The 17443-nt window shown below is 42.3% G+C and overlaps 2 long non-coding RNA genes across 4 annotated transcripts; one reads left to right on the top strand and one right to left on the bottom strand.

Moving 5' to 3' along the window:
- The first annotated feature begins 3394 nt into the window (after nt 1-3394).
- Nucleotides 3395-16734, top strand: LOC122217658. 3 transcript variants are annotated; one of them, XR_006201607.1, is made up of 4 exons: nt 3395-3671; nt 6202-6336; nt 6412-6518; nt 16073-16734. It is a non-coding gene; the product is annotated as an uncharacterized LOC122217658 (long non-coding RNA). The 3 variants fall into 3 exon arrangements; XR_006201609.1 differs by lacking the exon at nt 16073-16734 and adding an exon at nt 7653-8250; XR_006201608.1 differs by lacking the exon at nt 6202-6336.
- On the bottom strand, nt 3848-9012 carry LOC122217659. Its single transcript, XR_006201610.1, has 3 exons — nt 8719-9012; nt 7740-7813; nt 3848-4008 (listed from the first exon to the last, which is right to left on the bottom strand). It is a non-coding gene; the product is annotated as an uncharacterized LOC122217659 (long non-coding RNA).
- Nucleotides 16735-17443: the final 709 nt, after the last annotated feature.

Raw genomic sequence — 17443 nt, 5'->3', positions numbered from 1 at the left:
CCATTTCTTTCCACGAAAAATTATCTTTACCTTTAACAGGATCGTCTATATTAATTCATACTAAAGTATACTCTGGTTTCTCTTCAGATCACATAAACCTTTTGCCCCTTTAATTCATACTAAAGTATGAATGACTGAAAATAGCTTACACACTGTCTTTTGCAAGAGTAGTTACATTTTCCAAAGTAATACTTTCATCAGTGATAGATTTCATGTAGTATTTTTTAAAAATTCAAGAGATAGGGGCGCCTGGGTGGCTCAGTCAGTTAGGCGTCTGACTTCGGCTCAGGTCACGATCTCACAGTCCGTGAGTTCGAGCCCTGCGTCGGGCTCTGGGCTGATGGCTCAGAGCCTGGAGCCTGCTTCCGATTCTGTGTCTCCCTCTCTCTCTGCCCCTCCCCCGTTCATGCTCTGTCTCTCTCTGTCTCAAAAATAAATAAACGTTAAAAAAATTTTTTTTAAATAAAAAATTCAAGAGATGGAAAAAGGTACACCATGATAACACTAATCAAAGGAATGCTAGAGTAGCTACTAGTTATATTACTTTCAGATAAAGCAGACTTCAGAGCAAGGAAAATTATCAGGGATAAAGAGGGGCATTACATAATGATAAAAGAGTCAATTCTTCAAGAAGACATAATAATCCTTATTGTATATGTGCCTAACAACATTGTTAAAATATGTGAGGCAAAAATGGATAGAACTACAAGGAGAAATAGATGAATCCACGATTATAGTTGGACACTTCAACGGCCCTCTGCCAGAAATGGATAGGTCCAGCAGGCAGAAAATCAGTAAGGACAGGGGTGCCTGTGTGGCTCACAGGGGTGTCCGACTTTGGCTCAGGACATGATACCACAGTTCGTGAATTTGAGCCCCACATTGGGCTCTCTGCTGCCAGCATGGAGCCCGCTTCAGATCCTCTGTCCTCCCCACCCCACCTCTGCCCTCCCTCACTCATTCTCTCTCTCTCTCTCTCTCTCTCTCTCTCTCTCAAAAATAAATAAATAAAGTTAAAAAAATCAGTAAGGACATAGTTGAACTCAACTTCACCAATCAACTGGACATAATTGACATCTACCAATTACTTCACTGAACAACAACAGAAAACACATTTCTCTCAAGGTCACATGGAATAGTCACCAAGACCGACCACATTCTGGGCCATAAACACATATCAACAAATTTAAAAAATAGAAACTATACAAGGTATGCTCTCAAAGCATACAGAATTAAACCAGAAATCAATCACATTAAGATATTCTAATGCTTATTTATTTTTGAGACAGAGAGAGACAGAGAACGAGCAGGGAAGAGGCAGAGAGAGAGACACAGAATCTGAAGCAGGATCCAGGTTCTGAGCTGACAGCAGAGAACCTGACGTGGGGCTCGAACTCACAAACCGTAAGATCATGACCTGAGTATAAGGTCAGACACTTAATCAACTAAGCCACCCAGGTGCCCCAACATTAAGATATTCTAAAATATTTAGAGAGTAAAAAACACACTTCTAAGTAACATATGGGTCAAAGAAGTCTCAAGAGAAATTTTAAAATGTTTTGAACTAAGTGAAAATGAAAATACAACTTACCAAAATTTGTAGGATCCAGTGCAAGGAGTGCATAACAGGACACTTATAGCACTGAATGCACATATTAGAAAAGAAGAAAGACCTAAAACCAGCCATATGAGCTACCACCCTAGGAACTTAAAGAGAAGAGCAAATTAAATCCAAAGTAAGCACAAGAAAATAAATAACAAAAAATAGAGTAGAAATCAATGAAGCTGAAAACAGAAAATCAATTTTAAAAATCAACAAAACTAAAGTGGATTATTTGAATAGATCAATAAGATGGATAAACCTCTGGACAGACAAGCCAAGCAAAAAGGAGAGAAGATACAAATTATCAATACCAAAAATCAAAGGTCCCATGTACATTCAAAATCCATTAATACATTATGTAGATATATAGTTAAAAACCATAAATACTGATCCCATGGACATTAAAAGGATAATTAAGGAATATTATAAATAATTCTATGCTCACAAATTTGATAACTTAGATGAAACAGGTCAATTCCCTGAAAGACACAAGTCTTCTACCAAGTTCATTTCTAGCAAAATTTATACAAGGAGAAATATATAATCTGAATAGGACTTTATCTATGAAAGAAATGGAATCAATAATTAGTAACTTTTCAAACCTGAAAGCACCAGGCTCAGATGGTTTTACTGATGATGCCAACAAACATTTAAGGAAGAAATCACATTGATTATCTATCACCTCTTCCAGAAAACAGAGGCAAAGGGAATATTTCCTAATTCATTCTGACGACAGCATTATCCTAATACCGAAACAGACAAAGCCATTGCAAGAAGGAAAACTACAAACCAGTATCTCTCCTGAACATAAGTTGCAAAAATCCTTCAACAAATTATTAGCAAATGGATTCCAAAAGTGTGTGAAAAGAATTATACACTACAACCAAGTGGGATTTATCCTGGGTGTACAAGGCTAGTTCAACACCCAAAAATCAGTTCATGTAATCCAGCATATAAACAGACTAAAGAAAAATCATTTGACCATATCAATAGATGCAGAAAAAGTACTTGACAAAATCTAACATCCAATCATGATAAAAATTGTTCATGTTGGATCTTTCATAAAAAATAAGATAAGGGGAACCTGGGTGACTCAGTCAGTTAAGCGTCCACCCTCGGCTCAGGTAATGATCTCACGACTCATGAGTTGGAGCCCCATGTCGGGCTCTGTGCTGACAGCTTGGAGCCTGAAGCCTGCTTCAGATTCTGTGTCCCTATAGGGACACTATAGGGGATAGTGCCCCTATCCCACTCATTCTCTCTTTCTCTCTCTCTCTCTCTCTCTCAAAAATAAATAAACATTAAAAAAAAAAAAAGTAAGATAAGGGCCAGCTCAGTCCATGGAACATGTGGCTTCTGATCTTGGGGTCATGAGTTTGAGCTCCATGTTGGGTGTAGAGATTTCTTAAATAAATAAACTTTAAAAAATTAATAAGACAGATACATTTCACCTAAATAAAGAACACTAAGAGAGAAAAGACTTGCCTTCCTAGAGTTTTAAAACATGTTATAAATGGACAACCACTCCCACTTATTCAACCCCCAAGATAACTTTTGCACTGAAGATAGGTTTTGACCAGGGGCACCTGGATGGCTTGGTTAAGCGACCGACTCTTGATTTCAGCTCAGGTCACAGTATCAGGGTTCGTGGTGCTCTTTTGGCCCCAAGCAGGCAAACATCAATTAAGAAGGAGCCACTTGCCCTTTGCTAGTGGCAAAGTCTAAAGGAAATGATGACCCTGGAATGTGGAGCCTCTGCTCTCACAATGGAGTCAAGAGGACGAGGTCTGGGGTGACAATGGCAGGCTTCTGCTGCTAGAAGTGAACAGAATCATTTCTGATTTAACCCCGTGTCTCCTTTGACATTCCTCTGGCCAACTTGGTCTTCAAAGCACAAGGATTTAGAAGATGAGAAGGATTTTCCAGACATAGAGGAAGAAAAGAAGAAATCAAGAGCTGTAAACAAGGGGGACAAAGAAGCTAAGACAGTATCCTTTGTATTTCTAAGTGGCCTTCACTTCCTGGTGTCAGAAGAACAAACCCCTGTGCCGGATGCTCCAGATTTGAGGTCATTATCCTCTCTGGCCTTAAAGGGGTGGGAATCATGCTCTGGTTAAAGCATTTGTCACAGTATGGTTCAGAACTCTCACTCAGAAAAAGAATTAAACTCATTCAAAGGCATTTAGAATCCCAAATATTAGAGCTAGTTGAGGCCATAAACATTGATTTTTTTCATGTCCCCTTTAATGAATGAGAAGACCCCAGCCCAGAGAGGTTATAAAAGACTGGCCGCAGGACACACGACAAGGAAAGACAACAGAGGATAATGCAACCAAGCAGACCTGGGCTGGATTCCCAAACTTGCAGAAATCATACTTCATCTGTTGGAGTCCCTGCTACTTCATCTGTGAAATGGGGATAAGAAGAACCATTTTGCATGATTGGTGTGGAAACTAAGATAGAAAACCTGCAGGGGTGCCTATGTGGCTCAGCCCGTTGAGTGCCCTTCTTCACCTCAGGTTGTGACTCTTGAGCCCTGCATCGGGCTCCCTGTCGTCAGTGCGGAGCCTGCTTTGGATCCTATGTCTACCTCTCTGCCCCTCCCCTGCTTACGCACTACGTAAAGTACTCAATAACTATTTTCCTTTCCTTTGGTTTCCAGTGTCAGAGCCAGTACTCAGTGCCTGGGCTCTGGAATCCCAGTTCCTTCCTCTTTCCTCTGGTCCAACTGACAGCAATAGGTAGTGTAATGCAGGTATCAGGTCATGTTGGAGAGGGGTGAGGTCACAGGTGGGCTACAATGGGTCTGTGCTTCTGCTACCTGCCATGGGACACACTCAGCTGGTTTCAGCTTCTGCCTCTCCCACCGATAAGCTGTGCAGGAAAACCTAGATCCACCTATAGTTTCATTTTTCCATCTGAGAAATAGCGCAAAGGCCATTAAAATGGATATTATCTGGTATTTTAGAAGTCTCCCCAGTGAACTTCTCTTCATCTGTATTTATGTGTACATTTGCTGCAAGAAAAAAATCCAAATTCCTTCCCCTGAGTCACAAAGTCCTCAATGACCTGGCCCCAGGCTGTCTTTCTAAGATCTCATACCCACTGTCTGTGTGCTCACTGTGCTCTAGACAAATTCGCCTTGTTTCTGTGCCTCAAATATGCCAATCTGGGTCCTGCCTTAGGGCCTCTATACTAGCTGGGCCTCTGCCTGGAATGCACTTCCCTCACATCTCTGCATGGAAGGCTCCTTCAGAACTCAGCTTGATGTCACCATCTCAGACAACTCATAGAAGAAACCACCCATTCACTCACTATCACATCACCTTATTTTAATTCTCTATGTAGCTCTTCTCACTTGTCGATCATTTTCTTATTTCTCTAGTTACTGTCTGTCTCACCCTACTGGAAGGGAAGCTCTACGAGACAGCAATCTACCTTATTTATTGTACCTTAGTGTCCAGAAACTGTTCTGGCACATGGGAGGCACTCAACAAATACTTGTTGATTGAATAGAATAAGGAATGAACTCCAAACCACCAAAAGTGAACTAAAGAGCATTATCTCAGGGGAGTGTTCATTCTAACTAAATCCTGCCTCACAGAAAGTTGCCAAGATTCAGAAACTTGCCAGGTCAACCAGGCAGCAGTACATGAGTGAGAAGAGCATGGGCAAGGGACGAATCTTCTTCTAAAGGATCTCAACTGGCTGGACATCCAAAGGCATCTCTACCAAGAGACCTCTGAAAATATAGTTCTCTATGTGTTTCTGCAATGAGACTGGCTCAAATATCCATTTAAAGACAGTTAAATTGTGTTTCGAATGCTCCCTGCTATATAAATGCTATGGTCTCTCTTAAATGAGACAATTCTGAATGGGAGGGGTGCTCTCAAGCCAGGGCAGAGCAGTTGTTAAGAAAGATTAGTTACCTAAAGCAAATGTGAACTTTTCCTATTTTGCCAGTACCCACCCCACCTCCAATCTGGACCCACTGAAATCCTGCTACTTCATTTTTTTTAACAAGTTTATTTATTTTGAAAGAGACAGAACCGGCAGGGGAGGGGTAGAGAGATCCAAAGCAGGCTCTGTGCTGACAGTGGAGAGCCCAATATGGGGTTCGAACTCATAAACCCCGAGATCATGACCTGTGTGACCTGAGCTGAAGTTGGATGCTTAACCGACTGAACCACCCAGGCACCCCCCTACATCTTCATTTTTAAGGCACAACTATAATGCTACAGCTTCTGAGAAACTCTTCAATAAGCCAATACTTTCCCAAATTTCATTACCCTTTTGTATATAAATCCATTATATTACTTCTTTTATTTACCTTATATTATAATTACATTTATATACCTAGGGTTACCCTAGAAGATTACAAGTTCCTTTATCTCCCCCTAGCAACTATCACAGTTATTTACACAGAGGAGGTGCTCAATAAGTGTTAGTAAAATGAAGAAAGGAATAAGAGAGGGTAGTGTTACTCCTACTCAGGTGGCGGCTAAACACTGATTTAGGACTGAGAACAGCAGACAGGGGCAGGGATCTTGAACTTCCACCAGCATTTACTTATATGCACAGACCTTCTTTCCTCTCAGCACTGGGAGGATGAAAAGGCAAATCAACACCTTGCTATGATTTGCTCAATTAACCCGGACGAGATGAACAGACTTCCCCTAACAGGCTTCCAAGGCATGTGATGTCCAGCCATCCCGAAGGCTGAACATTAACTGGTAAGATCGGATATATTGCTTACAAAGTTGTTCTCGACTGCAATCTCTAAAATAATTAAACTGTTTTAATTTTAGGTAAATAAGGCTGGAAAATTCATGCTGGAGACATTAAGTTTTGATCTACGATAACCAAGTCTTCACCATCACTACCACAGGATGGCCACAGAACAGGATTTCAGAGGGTAATGATTTTTGTTTTTGTCTTCAGGGAAATGAATTTGCTCATTTTTATAGGCAACTGGCTTGGTTCCAATTGGTTTTGTCTTCTTATACAACTTTGTCTTCTCCATTTTTTTCTCTTTTGTGATCAGCAAGAGAATATTCACTACTGAAGAACCATCCATAACCAGCCACAGTGTCCTCTCTACTGTCTTCATTTGCCTTGACCTCAACATCCCATAACCAAATCTTAACTCCATGTGCTGGAGCCCTGTCTCCCATTTCTGTTTTCCTTCCTGCTCTGTTTCTTTTCTTTTATAATCTCCCGTCAGAGTACTCCTCACGTCCCTCCCTATTCCCCATCCTCTGACAGTTTACTGAGTCTTCTACAAAACTACCGATAAGAGTCTCTATGGGAATTCTTGTCACTCTAAGGCACTTTGGATTAAAGTAACCAAGGGTTCCATCACCTACTAAATCTAAAACTGCATATATCCTCTGACTCAGTAATTCCACTCTAGGGTACATATAGTAAAGAACTGAGTGTCTATGCACACCCAACACATGTACAAGAATGTTCACAGTAGCTTTATTCATAATAACCCAAAGCTAGAAACAACAAAATGTCCATCAACAACAAAATGGATAAAGTATGATACATTTACACAATGGAATGATACACACCAAAGAAAAAGAATGAATTATCGCTATACACAACACCATCCATGGATGAATCTCAAAGAGAATGATGAGAAAAAAGAGCCAAAACACACAAATGTCTCCTGCTACCCGCCCCCCCCCCCATATATATAAATCAAACAGGCAGAGCTCATTTATAGGGATAGAGACTGGCAAAGTGGTTACCTCTGGGGAGATCCAGACTGGGAGAGAGCATAAGGGATGCTATTGGAGTCCAGAAACACAATTTACCTTAATCTGGTTTGTGGGTGGTTACATGGTCCTAATACACATATTAAAAGTTGTCATGATTAGTATACTTTATAGAAGTTATACATCAGTTAAAAAGAAAATACATTGAGATAAAAAAAAAGAAAGTAACCCATGTATTACCACAAATTCCCAAACAAAAAACAAGCTGTGCTCTATCCCTCTCCCCCACATTCTAATTTCGCTTCCTCCTTTTGTGTTTGTGCCAGGATGGCACACGATGGGTGCTGTTAGCATATGACGTGGGGAGAATGTGCAAAGCAAGCAGACAGCGTGGCAGATGGAAGCATACTCACCTTGTGAGAGGAGTAGTTCTGGACCTTCCTTTTGCAATTTCTTCAGCTGTGGCTCTGGAAGATGAGCATATGCCCTGAGAAAGACAGTGGAATAAGCAGTCTCTCTGTGATTATTTTCCCCCTTGCCTTTCCTCTGATTTCACCCTCACACTCTACCTCATGGTCAAGGAAAACTCTCTCTTAAAGCACCAACACCCATGTTCTCCTTTCCATCCATTTAACCCACCACGGCAGGCACGAGGCGCAGTGCCCAGCATGTCTCTCTTCTCTTTTCCCTGCATCACCTGTTTCATCCTCTTCCTCACATCCTTCTCCCAGCCCTCCCCCCACTACATTCCCTCTTTGTCTTCCTACTTCTTTTTCTATCCCCACCCCTCTGTGAGTCCCTCTCTCCTCCCGATCTGCTCATCCATGTCTTTTCTCCACAGTGTGGAACAAAGATCTAATGATTTTCTACAGCATTCTGAATTGTTTAATTTTAAAAAGGAATTTGGGAAAAGCCAGATTTGGGTTTATAAATAACACCTTTCCTGTTCATTGAGACTCATCTACATCATGACATGGATGTTTGATTTTTAAACTGCACGGCTGTCACTGTAAAGTTAGAAAAATGAAACCTAATGAAATTGTGGTACGGTGGGCTTGCTGTTCTCTCCTTAGGAAAACAATTTCCAGCAACACTGTTATTAAGTACTGAAAAGATTTACTCAAAGTGAAAGTCACATAAAATTTCTAAATGACCTCGATTTATATACACAATAACTTACAAAATGCCTAGTGGTAGAAAAGCAGTTATGGGAGATTTGTTTCATTTCTACTTTATGACCCACAGGGAGAGGAGTAGGGGCGGGGAGGAGGGAGCTCCCCTGGGGGAGGGCTAGACTGCAGAGGTCAAAGGGATGTGCCTGGAGACCAGGCAGGTGAGAGGCAGATGGAACCAGGGCTGGACTGCGGTAGCCTCAGGAGGCTAACGATTTACCTGGCCTTCAAATCCGCAGTCTTTAACCACTGTTTAGTGCTGGGAAGGAGGGCGAAGGGCTGCTAAGTGCGGAGGTGTCCGGAAGCAGGGGGGAGGGGGAAGGGCGCCCTCTGGCGGCAGCTGCTCAGCCCTTCCTCCGCTGTCTTGAAGAATTCCGCTCTAACCCAGCATAGCAACCCAGCAAACCAGAACCTGCGTCGCTCACCCTCCCGCATACTCCAGGAGGCCGTTTAGCAGCCAGGGGTTGATTTTACCCCACCGCCAGGGGCCCACCGACTGTCTTTTACAGCTGTTTACTCCTTTCCCCCAAGAGAAGTACTGGAAATAAAACATTCTCCACCTCGCTAGATTTCAGCAGGTGTCAGCACTCTTTAGAGGATGATGCTAGGCAACTATAGTTGGCCCCACCTTTGATTCAGCTCCGCAGTAGCTATTGTGGGACCCTTCAGAATGTCCACAGTAGGGGGGTGCCTGGGTGGCTCAGTCAGTTAAGCATCTGACTTCAGTTCTCACAGTTCACAAGTTCAAGGCCCACATTGGGCCATGCAGAGAGCCCATTTCAGATCCTCTGCCCCGCCCCTCCTCCCACTGCTCCTCCCCTGCTCATACTCTCTCTCAAAAATAAATAAAAGTGTTTAAAATTAGAAACAGAATGTCCACAGCAGGAACATGTTCCTAAATTTTCAAAACTAGAATAATAACTTTCAAAACTAGGAATAATAATACCTACCTCCCCGGGCTGTATGAGTTACAGTGCCAGGCACACAGTGGTGCTCAGTAAATGCTGGTTCCTTCCCATGTCCCTTCCACATCCATCCCATGTTCCTTAAAAAAGATGAGTTGGTAAGTTTATTTCCTCCACGCTACTTGGCTGGCAGGGCCAACACAGGCTTGTGGCAGTTTGGTGCAGCTGCTTTGATGTAGGAGCATCTTAATATGGCCTAAAAGGCCATCAGTGTTTTTTTTCCTTAAGCAATATCACCAATAATGTGAGAAACAGATATTCTCCCTCCTTCCCTGAGACTCCCATCGATGACTTCCATTTCCCATCCCCAGATGGATGTCAGCCTTGCACATGGTAAGAAAACAAACAGACGAGGGGCGCCTGGGTGGCTCAGTCAGTTGAGCGTCTGACTTCGGCTCAGGTCATGATCTCACGGTTTGTGAGTTCGAGCCCCACATCGGGCTCTGTGCTGGCAGCTCAGAGCCTGGAGCCTGCCTCAAATTCTATGTCTCCCTTTCTCTCTGCTCCTCCCTGGCTCATGCTCTGTCTCTCTCTCCTTCAAAAATAAATAAAAACATGAAAAAAAAAAAAAAAAAAGAAAACAAACAGACGAGGAAACCATTTTACATTTGGACACTGCCACATTACATCACCAAATCCCTAAGTCAAACAGCAACCTCAAATCAGTTGCAAAAGGAGGTAGCGACCAAAGAGCTCTGCTTTATTACCATCATGTTCAGAAGCTGGCAGAGTTGACCGCTTCAGAAAATGGGAGTCCTGTTAGGGTATGTTTTAAAGTCATCTTACAAGCTGCCTTCAAGAAAAATAGGTCATGCTCAGAGAGGCAGGTTCTTTTATTCTGCTGAGCTCTTTGATGGTTATGGCTAAGCAAAGGGGGGCCTGGAGCTAAGGTCTCCCATTAAAGCCAGAAAGTGTCTTATAGACTATTTTTTTAACCATAGCTCTTATTATTTATACGGTATGATCAAAATGCATTTCACAAAACAATAGTTACTATGCACACACTTGTATTTTCTATTTTATTTAAAAGAAAATCTTTGTGACCCTCTAAATTGGCTCTACCACCCACTAAGGGATTATGACACAGATTGAAAAATGGTGGGCTAGGATGCTGAATTATCCTGTTAAATAGAGAAAAATAAGTGTGTACTAGGATAACTGGGAAAAAGCATGTGAGGAAGAGAGGCAAAGGAAGAGCTGTAAGATGTAGTGAAGACAGAGCAATAAGGCAGGTAAGATGACCAAGAGCCAGCACCCTGGCTGATGGACTTTTAAAAATAGAAATTTCTTGGGGCACCCGGGTGGATCAGTTGGTTGAGCGTCCATCCCACTCTCAGGTCATGACTCTCACAGTTTGTGAGTTCGAGCCCCTCATCAGGCTCTGTGCTCATGGCACAGAGCCTGCTTGGGATTCTCTCTCTCTCTCTCTCTCTCTCTCTCTCTCTCTGCCCCTCCCACACTCACACTCTCTCAAAATAAATAAATACACTTAAAAAAAATAATACTTTTCCCTTTCCAGACTTGTTGATATAATTAAGGTGTACTATGTGATGGTTTGATATATGTATATGTTGTGAAGCGACTACCACAATAAGGTTCATTCACACGCCCTTTACCTCATATGTTTACCTTCTGTGTGTGTTTGTGGTGAGAACTTTTAAGACCTACTCTTGGCAACTGTCAAATACCCGATACACTACTGTTAACTGTGGTCCCTACGTTGTACATTGTTTATCTTAACACTGGAAGCTTGTACCTTTTGACTACCTTCACCCATCTTCTTCCTTTTTCCCCAGCCCCTGGCAATGACCAATCTCTCTCAAAAACAGATATTTGGGTATCTGGGTGGCTCAGTCACTTAAGCATTCAACCCTTGAATTTGGCTCAGGTCATGATCTCAAGGATCCTGCTTCGGATTCTCTCTCTCCCTCTCTCTCTCTGCCCCTCCCCTGCTCATACTTCTCTCTCTCTCTCTCTCTCAAAATAAATAAATAAACTTAAAATTTAAACACACACACACACACACACAGGAAAAAACACAGGAATTACTGATGTCCCTTTTGAAGCTGTTTGCCTTGAAGCATTTGTGACCCCCTACTCTTGAACACTCAGTCAAGTTTGTTCCTCACACAAATACCTCCTGTAAGTAGGTTTGGGGCAGAAACGGAGGGAAAGGCTGTATCTCATTTCCAGGTGGACACAGTGCAGAACACAGACAGCTCTTACGGGGTGAGCATGAGACCTGTAAGCTACACTAATGGTAGAGGCAGGGCTCAGAGTCAGGAAATAACAGAAATGGGGGCAAACTTCTGGACTCTTCCCTGGGGTATTCAAACCAATCTTTCTTGGATCTTAAGGGCAGGGTTAGGCAGGATTTTGAGACTGAACATCCCAAATCCCCAGTTCTCAGGAGCAGTGTCATACCTCTGTCAGAGAAGGTGTGTGGGAATGGCAGAAGAAAAAGGTCCCTCCCATGAAAGGCTCTGAGAAGAGAAGGAAAGAGGAGCAGTCAGTAGTCATAGGGGCTCTTACCTGGGAAAAGGAATGAGGGGCTGAATCTGAGCCTGTATGAAAACTTAGGAGAGGGAAAGAGTATGTGGGAGAGAGGGTGTAGGAGAGAGACAGGGGAGACATGGAGGTTAAGAGAAAAGGAGGGATGCATGTGACTTAGGGTGGACGAAAGGCGAGAGTGTTTAGGGGCAGAGGATTGAAGGGGAAACGTGATAATACTGGAAAAAAACCTATATCTATGCCATAAAAGCTGTCCTTAGATAAAAGAGGCAGATGGAGCACCTGGGTAGCTCATTGGGCTAAATGTCCGACTTCACCTCAGGTCACGATCTCACAGCTCATGGGTTCAAGCCCTGTGCCTGGAGTCTCCCTCTCTCCACCCTGCCCTCCCTCCCTCTCTCTCTCCCTCAAAAATAAATAAACATTAAAAAAAAATTAAATGAGAGGCAGATGGCTTGGGCTACCTCCCAATTGCTGAATGTCAAGGTAACATTTTGCTACCTTGCTAAAGGTAATGCTTCAGCATTAGGAAATGCTTCACTTGAGACCATGCCCTGGGCACAGGCACAGCTTCCACCTTCTCTGCCCACAGCCGCTGAGCACAGTGATAGTGCAAGACACAGCTGTTGGTTGTGCGGGAGATGATCAGGTCCGCGTAGACGTCAGCCAGGTTTAACATCGCTGACTCTTGTGAGCTGCCCCTGGGGCTCATTTTTGACAGGGGTGATAATCCCTTCCTCAAAGCGAACTTGTGAGGAGGACATAGATTGCTGTTCCTCTGTATGCCCTCTGTTTACTTGCCTGTAAACATGGAAGCAAACTTCTTAAATGAGCTGATGATCTCTAAACTAATACCTCAAATGAATTTGCGAATTGGGAATTTGTGAAGCTTTTGGATTATATTTTCTTGAATTGCTGATTACAACCCCGGTGCCAAAGCAAAATAGGGCTATTTATTTCATGTAATACTGAAATCCTAATGCGTCAGTTTTTGGAGAGGTGGTATGACACAGTGTTTAAGAGCGTAGGTTTTGGAGCCAGATGGCACAGTTCAGATTCTAGCCCCAACAGAACTAGTGTGCAACCTTGGAAAATTTACTTCATCTTCCTCTACTTTCCCCATCTTGAGATGGACATGATAATAGAATTATGAAGATGAAGTGAGTCAATACAAAGAATTTACAACAGTGCTTAGCAGATATTGCATATTTGGGGTTTTTTTTAGTTTATAATTTATGAAATTAAATATCGGAACAAAATTTTAGTGCACTTCAAGTTAAACAATTGTAAACACATAAAACCATCAGATAGAAGATGTATATTTATAAATGGTATTTAATGATACCGAAATGATAAAAATGAGGGGCTCCTGGGTGGCTCAGTCGGTTGGGGGTCTGACTCTTGATTTAGGCTCAGGTCATGGTCTTCTGGTTCATGGGTTCTGGCCCGAGTTGGGCTCTGTGCTAACAGTTGGAGCCTGCTTAGAATTTTCTCTCTCTTTGCCCCTTCCTGAATGCACATGAGTTCTCTCTCTTTCAAAATAAACATTTTAAAATAATAATAAAAGAAAATAAAAATGAAAATGATCATGAAAAATTTTAACACGAAATTCAATTTCAGCTCTTAAAAAAAGTGAAAAACTGAAGAACAAAATACTCCAATAGTATCACTGTTCACTTTTGAGTATATGTGTACAAATTTTCCCCATTGCTGAGAAAGCATTTTTTTTAAACATTTATTTATTTTTGAGACAGAGAGACAGAGCATGAATGGGGGAGGGTCAGAGAGAGAGGGAGACACAGAATCTGAAACAGGCTCCAGGCTCTGAGCTGTCAGCACAGAGCCTGACGCGGGGCTCGAACTCACAGACCACGAGATCATGACCTGAGCTGAAGTTGGCCGCTTAACCGACTGAGCCACCCAGGCGCCCCGAGAAAGCATTTTTTAACTCTACCCTAGTTAGGGGGAGAGTGAGAAAATACTAGTTATAAGGTATTTCCAAATACTCTCCTCTGAGTCCATCTTCAAATGATATATATTTTTTTTGTTATGCTTTGTAACTTTGAAAAAATCTTTTTAGGACAGCTTCTTCCCCACCTCCGCACCCCAGAGATAGCACTTATTTCATTGTTCTAGTTTTTGTCTGCATTGTTTTAACTTTTTTTTTGTTTTTGTCACATGTAGCTGGCGATTCTAACACAGAGTTATCTGTATCCATTTCAATGATGTCATGTTCATTCTTTGCTTGTTCAAAAGTCTTTGAAAACAAAGACCCTTTTTTTTTTTTTTTTAAGTAGGCTTCATGCCCAGCAGCATGGACCTCAATTCTGGGCTTGAACTCACCACCCTGAGATCAAGACCTGTGCTGAGATTAAGAGTCAGATGCTTAACCCACTGAGCCACACAGGCGCCCTGTAAGAGATTATCAATTATTTTTCTTTCTTTTCTTGAACATTATAGGGACATAAAGTCCTCCCGGATGAGTACACATTTACTCCATTTGAAAATTAATGGAGTGTCTAATTTTATGACTACATCTCAGGATGTAAATGTTTCTGATTTTAAAAATACCATGATGGTGGGGTGGCATCTGGGTGGCTCAGTAGGTTAAGTGTCCAACCCTTGATTTCGGCTCAGGTCATGATCTCACGGTTGGTGAGTTCTAGCCCCACGTTGCTGATAGCACAGAGTCTGCTTTAGATTTTCTGTCTCACTCTCTCTGTGTCTCCTCTGCTCTCTCTCTCTTTCAAAAGTTAATAAAATAAACATTAAAAAAATATCATGATGGCAGCATCATGCAAACAAAGATACTGGAATATTAATATATTGAAACATCAAAACACTGGAAAGCGAGATTGCACTTTGTACAGATTGTACACTTGAATGTCAAAGATCTGCTCTAATTGTTGAGGTAAATCAAGGAGGGTCTCCTATTGCTCAGATGTCAGACCCTTCCTTGTTTCCTCTGCCTCTTCCCTCTGTATGTCTGCAGCCATCTTTCTTGATAGCCCAGCAAACTGCGGAAAACAGTCCCTGCTCATGGACTCAAATTCTGTTAGGTTTATTGTCTTTTGGCTTATCCTCCTCCGCCATGTAGTAAGCAACCTAAAACTGTGACTGTAGGGGGAGCAAGCGTGCTCCGGGTGTCTAAAGACCAAGGTCAGGAAAATGTTCTCATGCACAGCTGTGGGCTCATGGGGGCAAAATCGACTCTCACAGATAAGCTAAGAAGTAGCCAACAACTATCCCTCATATATATATATATATATACATATATATATATATATATGTGTGTGTATATATATATGTATGTATCTATATATGTATGTATATATATACACACACACACACACACATATATATACATATATATATATATATATATATATATATATATATATATATATGGTTTTTTTTTTAGAAAAATCTAAAATGTCCAACTCAGTGGCTGTTAAAATTAGGAACATAGGGGCGCCTGGGTGGCTCAGTAGGTTAAGAGTCCGACTTCAGCTCAGGTCATGATCTCATGGTTTATGGGTTCGAGCCCCACATCAGGCTCTGTGCTGACAGCTCGGAGCCTGGAGCCTGCTCTGGATTCTGTCTCCCTCTCTCTCTACCCCTCCCTGGCTATCACTCTGTCTCTGTCTCTCCCTCAAAAATAAATAAACATTTAAAAAAATTTTTTTAATTTTTAAAAAATTTTTTAAAAATTAAAAAAAAAATAAAATTAAGAACATAATTAGGGAGCCTAAACATTTAGCTACTGAGCACCTCAACATGTGACAATTATTAGTGTTTATGTTTGTATTATGGGCAGATTTCAGAAGGAAAAAGAGAGGGTACGGGGCAGGAAGCCAAAGGTAGAAGGAGAAAGAGAGAAGACATGAGAGAAGAGACAGGAAGTCGTGGGCTGAGGGAAGAGGGTGAAACAGTGTAACTGTCAGAATCCTAGCGAGGCAGAGGGAGGCTCAGAAAGGAGGCAAAGGAGGAAAAATCTAGAATAATGGTTCTTAACTGTTTTTAGTGATAGTCCACTTTGAGAATATAAGAAATGAGAGACCTTTTCCCATAAAATGCACATATGTTTGTATATTCCAGGGCCCCACGAACCACAGGTTGAAAACTCCTGGTCTAAACGGGGATACAGAGAAGCAGAGAAGCATCTTCTTCAGAGGAAGATGCAGAGGCAGGAAGATGGAGAGGTGGGTGGAAAGAGCCCCAAGGAAAAGGGCCGGCCCTGGTTTCCACCTCCTCTCTCACACCTAGATCAGTGCTGGACCTGACTTTGAAGCTGGGCCTTCCTCAGGGCGTGTTTGATCTCCCCATCCCTTCTTCTCTCTCATCCAGACACAACCCCCCTTATGACAAGAGCGCACTGTGGCTTAGAATTTACAGATACGAGCTATTCTAGGGAAACCTCAGAAAGGAGACCTCACTCCTGAGCAGCGTTATCTCAGCCGGTCTTTTTCCTCTCAGAGCCCCTGTTTCTCAAGGGATTCACACAGATGAAAACGCACATTTGTGAGTCACCGCGACGTCAGCTCAGAAGTTGTCCAGGGCTGGGTCAGTAGGAGTCTTAGGTGACATGGAGGGACAGCAGGAGCAAAGGCTGCCAGAAAGACCAGCTAAGGCTTCCTCTGCCTTCCAGCCCTGTGCGCTACAGAAATGAAGGCAGGAATGGAGGGAAACTCCCTTTTTTGGGGAGAGGGAGGAACCTCTCTTTTTGCACTTCTGTATAGTGTGGTCTTATGGTTAAAGAAGGTGGCTATCTATGTTGAAAGCATCAACCATAAAGAATCTAAATCTGACCATTGCCTTAGGCCTCTTCCCTTTCCTTGGAGAGTCGGATGGAGATGGCCCTGGAAAGCAATTTGAAATTGAGCCCCATAAACTCCATCTTATCTCATAACTTAACATTTATTTATTTATTTATTTTAAAGTTTACTTTTGAGAGAGATAGAAAGAGAGAGAGAGAGCGAGAACGAGTGGGGGAAAGGCAGAAAGAGAGGAGACAGAGAATCCCAAGCAGCCTCCCTGCTGTCAATGCAGAACATGACACAGGGCTCGAACCCATGAGCCTCAAGAGCATGGCCTGAGCCCAACTCAAGAGTCAAACGCTTAACCACTGAGCCACCCAGGCACCCCTTATAACTTAACTTTTAATTCCAATGTATACGCCTAGCTCTAGAGTTCTTACAAAGAGATGAAGAACTATGAGGAAAAGGTACTGCAGGGGGTTTGAAATTGGGATAATGTCAGAAACGAAGTTTCTGGATTAGGCCAGTCCCTTTACAGGAATAGGGACTCCTGACGTAATATTCTTAACCACATGTTGTTTTCTTAGGGGTTATATTTCCTAAGCATCTGGGGGATTGGGGGACAGAAATTACTCAAAAGAACAGAGGCTTTGTTTTGGATGACTTGGAGCAGACAATATCCCCATTCAAGGGATCAAGGTGCACTGGGCAG

Source organism: Panthera leo, chromosome B1 (genome assembly GCF_018350215.1).
Source record: "Panthera leo isolate Ple1 chromosome B1, P.leo_Ple1_pat1.1, whole genome shotgun sequence".
Classification (NCBI taxonomy): Eukaryota; Metazoa; Chordata; class Mammalia; order Carnivora; family Felidae; genus Panthera; species Panthera leo.
Note: the sequence above shows the minus strand (reverse complement) of the source record. Positions and strands in the feature narration are given on the sequence as shown.